This window comes from Bombina bombina, chromosome 2 (genome assembly GCF_027579735.1).
Source record: "Bombina bombina isolate aBomBom1 chromosome 2, aBomBom1.pri, whole genome shotgun sequence".
NCBI lineage: Eukaryota > Metazoa > Chordata > Amphibia > Anura > Bombinatoridae > Bombina > Bombina bombina.
In genome coordinates, this window is record NC_069500.1 from 89,708,479 (window position 1) to 89,715,013 (window position 6,535).

The window sequence follows — 6,535 nt, forward strand, 5'->3', positions numbered from 1 at the left end:
GGTTGCTGATTTTCTCTCCTTCCCTCCTGAGCGACTGGAGGATTCAGTAACTGTCTGTTGTTGCTGAATGTTTGGTTTTCTGTCGGCACTGACTGGCTCTTCGGCTCCACCTATCTGTCAACTGCAGGTGGTTGCCTAATCAGCTTCCTATAAAAGGTTACTACCTGCTTCCTTCAAGCTCCCTTATATTGAACTTTGTTCTTGGCTGTTCTAGCTGTGGCTATGTTTCTGATGAACATTGGAACTTTGACCTTGGCTTTGTTGCCTGAATTTTCCTTGGATTGTCCCTTTGCTCTGATTTTATTTTGCTGTTGCTTAACTCTTCCTGTTCCTGCGACTTAGCTTTTGCATGCTGACTCTGATTTGTTGTCTGTCCATTTCCTGCTGACATCTGGCCTGCCTGACTTCTTTCCTGCCTGGATTCTGATTTGGATTTCATCTGCAAGTGGGTTTGACCTCAGTTTATTTCTGGCTATTCTTCAGTATTTCCCTGAACTGTGTCAAGACCTTCATATCACCTAGTGGTCTGGTCCTGGGTCCAATCCAGTGTGTTGACACAGTGTCTGCTATTTACAACTTCTACACCTCTGGGTCCATACCTGGACAGACATTTAAGTCCTGATATAATATAAGGGCCAAAATATAATGGATCCCGCAGAAGTGGAAAAAGCTGTCTAATACCAGGGCCAGTTACTTGGCATGCATACAGCTCATCTTCAAAATCTGGATGCCAAAACTGGATATGGTTTACAGAGATGCTAAAATCTGTCATGCCTGAACCTGCCCCTGCTCCTATGGTTGTTGCTCCAGTTCCTAAATAAGGTGCTCTGTCTTCTGTGGTAACTGTTTCTTCTCCTGTTGGTGCCTCAGCAGACCCCAGATTGCCCTTACCTGAAAAGTTTGGAGGAGATCCTTCTGAATGCAGGGGCTTTTTGAACCAGTGTCCTTGGCACTTTCATAATAACCCCATCACTTTCACTACAACAAATTCTCAAGTGACTTTTGTTATTTCTCTCCTCAAGGGCAAAGCTTTCAACTGGGTTTCTCCTTTGTTAGAAAAAGAAGATGCTATCCTACAAGGTTCCAAGTTGTTTCTCTTTACTCTACAAACCATCTTTGATAAGCCAAGATGAGCTGCTGCAGCCGAAGATTCTCTGCTTGACCTTCACCAAGGCTCCTCTTCCGTGTATCAATATGCTATTGACTTTCGTACCTTGGCTGATCGCATAAAGGAGGAGCTGGTTCATCGGTACATTCCTGGATCCTTGGAGGGGTTTAAATCCCTGTGTATTCTACTGGATACATGTCATGCTGAGAGAGTTCTTAAGAGAGAACGGTCTCATACAACTCATAAACCTATGATTCATCTTGCTCCTAAGTTCTCTCCTCCTGTTGCCAGTTCCTCTTCTCTGCCTACTTCTGAAGCAGAACCTATGGAAATCACTGCATCTTTCTTTCTGAAGCTGAGAAACTAAGACATACGAATTTAGGACTTTGTATTTACTGTGGTAAGGAGGGAAACTTACTGATAGATTGTCTTGTTGGCTTGTAGCACTAGCTACTATATTACATTTGTTTAAGTTTAAACTGCTGTCTAGCTGATTCTTTACTGCCTTGAAGATTTCTTCCTATAGGAAATAGCAGAAAAATGGATTCTCATTAACAAACAAATTCCAAATGAATATTAGAGGAAACAAAAAAAACAAACAACATTTTTTGTCAGGATATGTGTATTGTGTTGTATTTTTTTAATACTGATATATGCTAAGAGAGATTATTAGCAGACCAAATTAGTGTGCACGTTTGCGTTACTGAAATCAAGAATCTGATTGCTAGATCATTTTAGCGATACTTTACAGTGCAACTCTAAATATTTTATTTAATTTCATTTTCATAAGTTAAATAAATAATTTTGTTTTGGCAAATTAGTTTAGTTAAGTTTAAAAAAAAAATAGTTTCGGCAAATTAGTTATGTTAAGTTAAATCGTTTTCTTGAATCCGTTTGTTTTTTTTCGGATCCGTTCGTTTTTTCGGATCCATATTTTATTCATATGCATTATTTTATTCTGAAGTTTAGAATAGAATAATGCATATGAATAAAGAATGGATAAGAAAAAACGAAAGGATCCGAAAAAAAGATTTAACTTAACATAACTAATTTGCCTGCTGATTGCCAAAACAAAATGGTCTTAAACCGCCGCCGCCGCCGCCACCCACATCGCCGACACTAAATAAAGCTATTAACCCCCGAAACCGCCATCCCCCACATTGCCGACACTAACTAAACCTAATAACCCCTAAACCGCCACCCCCCCACATAACTGACACTAACTAAACCTATTAACCCCTAAACCGCCATTCCCCGACATCGCCAACACTAACTAAACCTATTAACCCCTAAATTGCAGTTCCCCAACATCGTCGACACTAACTAAACCTATTAAACCCTAAACCGCAGTTCCCCGACATCGCCAATGCTAACTAAATCTATTAACCCCTAAACCACAGTTCCCCAACATTGCAGACACTAACTAAACCTTAATACCCCTAAACCGCAGTTCCCCGACATCGCCAACACACACTAAACCTATTAACCCATAAATCGCCACCCCGACATTGTAACAACAACCTAAATTAAACTATATTAATTATAAACTATATTATATTAAAAATAAATACAAATTTACCTGTGAAATAAAAATAAAACCTAAGCTAGTTACAATATAACTATTTACTAACTACCTAGTTAAAATAAATACAAACTTACCTGTGAAATAAAAATAAAACCTAAGCTTACACTAATAAAACCTAACATTACTAAAAATAATAAAACCTAACATTACTAAAAACAATAAAACCTAAGATTTCTAAAAAAAATAAAACTACAATTACAAAAATTAATAAACACTAAAATTACAAAAAATAACAAACAAAATTATCCAAAACAATAAAAATTATTCCTATTCTAATACCCTGTTTTTTTGTTTGTTTTTTTACAAACACCCCGAAATAAAAACACCCTAATCTATAATAAACTACCAAGGGCCCTTAAAAGGGACTTTTGTAGTTACAAACCCCCACCCCCCAAACCCAAAAAATACAAATATATCTAATCTACCCATTACCCCAAAAAGGGCATTTGTATGGGCATTGCCCTTAAAAGGGCATTCAGCTCTTTTTTGGATCATTCAAAATAAAAAATGCCTATTCTAAAAAACACCCCAAAAATAAAAAAAAATCCCATTTAAAAAAATAAACAAAATTCTCCAAAATAATAAAAATTATTCCTATTCTAATACCTTGTTTATTATAGATTAGGGTTTTTTTTTTATTTTGGGGTGTGTTTTTTTTTTTTAACTACCAGTAGCCCTTAAAAGGCATAAATAAAAAGACAGAAGCGCTCAGCCTGGGAACGAACAATAGCATAATAGCTTGCTCTATGGCTAGTTACTACCCAAGAAGCAGCCTCTTTTTGCTCAACATATGCCTTTCACAGAGAAGAACTTTCCTGAAACATATCAGTCTGATCCTGACTTCACAGTACAGTCCAGCCAGAAATACCAGGCAATCCCTCTCTGAACGAGAGAAACAGCAAAAACCCAGATGTACGTTTCGGCCTATTGCGGGTCTCGTCAGTGAGGTGCAGCCATATCCCTCTAGGCACACTGAGCAACGGGCACACGTCTGGATTCTCGCATCACACTTAGGGAGACTTCCCTAAGTGTCATAATTTGCATAACTAAAAAGAGAGAAGCGCTCAACCTGGGAACGAACAATAGCATAATAGACTGTTCTATGGCAAGTTACCACCCAATAAGCAGCCTCTTTTTGCTCAACATGTGCCTTACACAGCCCCGAAATACTAGGCAATCCCTCTCTGAACTTAAAAGGGCCTTTTGTAGGGCATTGACCTAAAGGTAACAGCTCTTTTGCTAAAAAATTACAACAAACACCCCTAACATTACAAACCCCCACCCCAAACCCACAAAATAAAAAAAAAACTAACACAAAAAAAACCTAATTTACCCATTGCCCTGAAAAGGGCATTGCCCTTAAAAGGGCATTCAGCAATTTTACTGCCCATTAAAATTAAAAGGCCCTAATCTAAAAAAAAATACCTAACACTAACCCCAAAATTGGTAATCACACTTGCTGAAGTTCGGCGAAAGATCTTCATCCGAGCGGCAAAGCATCTTCATTCAGGTGCCTCCATATGGTTCCATCGCGGGCCCGGCATCTTCTATCTTCATCCCATGCAATCGACCGCCGCACACTGAAGGTTGAATGCAAGATACCCGTTTTATATTGGGGTACCGTTGCATTCCTATTGGCTGAAAAATTAAAATCAGCCAATAGGAATGAGAGCTGCTTAAATCCTATCAGGGCAATGGGTAGATTAGTATTTTTTAGTTAGTTTTTCTTTTATTTTGTGGGTTTGGGGGGGGAGGGGTTTGTAATGTTAGGGGGTGTTTGTTGTAATTTTTTAGCAAAAGAGCAGTTAACTTTAAGGCAGTTTATTATAGATTCTGTTTTTTTTTTTTTTAAACGGGGTATTAGAATAGGAATAATTTTTATTGTTTTGGATAATTTCGTTTGTTATTTTTTGTAATGGTAGTTTTTTTTTTATTTTTTGTAATGGTAGTTTTTTTTTGTAATTTTAGTGTTTATTACTTTTTGTAATTGTAGTTTAAATTTTTTAGTAATCTTAGTTTTTTTATTTTTAGTAATCTTAGTTTTTTTTAGTTTAAGCTTAGGTTTTATTTTTATTTCACAGGTTAATTTGTATTTATTTTAACTAGGTAGTTAGTAAATAGTTATATTGTAGCTAGCTTAGGTTTTATTTTTATTTCACAGGTAAGTTTGTATTTATTTTTATATAGGTAGTTAGTTAATAATTGTAACTTTAATTTAGGTCTATTTTAATTATGTTAAAGTTAGGGGGTGTTAGGTTTAGGGGTTAATATAGTTTAATTTAGGTTGTTATGATGTGGGGGGGCGGAGGTTTAGGGGTTAATAGATTTAGTCAGTGTTGGCGATGTGGATGTACGGCGGTTTAGGGGTTAATATGTTTAGTCAGTGTTTAAGTTAGTGTTGGTGATTTGGGTGTATGGCGGTTTAGGTTTAGTTAGTATCAGCGATGTCGGGGAACTGCAGTTTAGGGGTTAATAGGTTTAGATATTGTCGGCGATGTCACAGAATTGTGGTTTAGGGGTTAATAGGTTTAGTTAGTTAGGGATTGCCTGGTATTTCGGGGCTGGACTGTACTGTGAAGTCAGGATCAGAATGATATGCTTCAGGAAAGTTCTTTTCTGATAAAGGCACATGTTGAGCAAAAAGAGGCTGCTTCTTGGGTGGTAACTAGCCATAGAACAAGCTGTTATGCTATTGTTCATTCCCAGGTTGAGCGCTTCTCTCTTTATATTTATGCAAATTATGACACTTAGGGAAGTCTCCCTAAGTGTGATGCGGGAATCCAGACGTGGACCCGTTGCTCAGTGTGCCTAGAGGGATATGGCTGCACCTCACTGACGAGGCCCACAATAGGCCAAAACGTATGTCTGGGGTTTTGCTGTTTCTCTCGTTCAGAGAGGGATTGCCTGGTATTTCGGTGCTGGACTGTACTGTGAAGTCAGGATCAGACTGATATGCTTCAGGATCAGACTGATAGAGTTCTTCTCTGTGAAAGGCACATGTTGAGCAAAAAGAGGCTGCTTCTTGGGTGGTAACTAGCCATAGAACAAGCTATTATGCTACTGTTCGTTCCCAGGTTGAGCGCTTCTCTCTTTTTATGTAGGTTTAGTTAGTGTTGGCGATGTTTCGGATGGGCGGTTTAGGGGTTAATAGGTTTAGTTAGTGTCGGGGAACTGCGGTTTAGGGGTCAATAGGTTTAGTTAGTGTCGGTGAACGAAATTTGGATTCATTCGAATCTCCGAATCGACCAAAATTCGTCCGAAAACTAAATTCTGCTGAAACGAATTGCACATGTCTACTTTACATTAAAGTTGTTGTCTGCTCATCTTGGTACTGAGTGAACTTTTACTTTACCCTGATTATAAGGATGAGCTGGAACATCCAATAAGGTGAAAGGAAGTGGACTGCCTGGTTCAAAATTAAACCATACTTCCAAGGTACATTAACCTTAGAAGAGTAATAAAAAAATAAATAAATGTTTTACATTTAATTTAATTAACATATTTACAGATAATGTATTTGTAAATACTTCAACAAAAATCTTACAACTTCATGTGTTTTGCATTATTTTTAGGATTTAGTTGTTTTTTTTGTAAGACTGTAAAAATTAATCAGATGATTAGAAAGAAGTGATAGCTACAGACATTAATTACCTTAGCATCTATATAGAAGTACTGCTGCCAGGGTGTAAGGAACACTTGTAATGAATATCTATATTAAGGATCCGCACTGGAATTTCAATAAAGAATAAAAAATATGTGTATATGATATGTAAAGCGTTACGTAAAGTTGTTTTTGTAAAGCTTCTTTGCATGTTTAAACAGTGTTCATTGTACATATTATC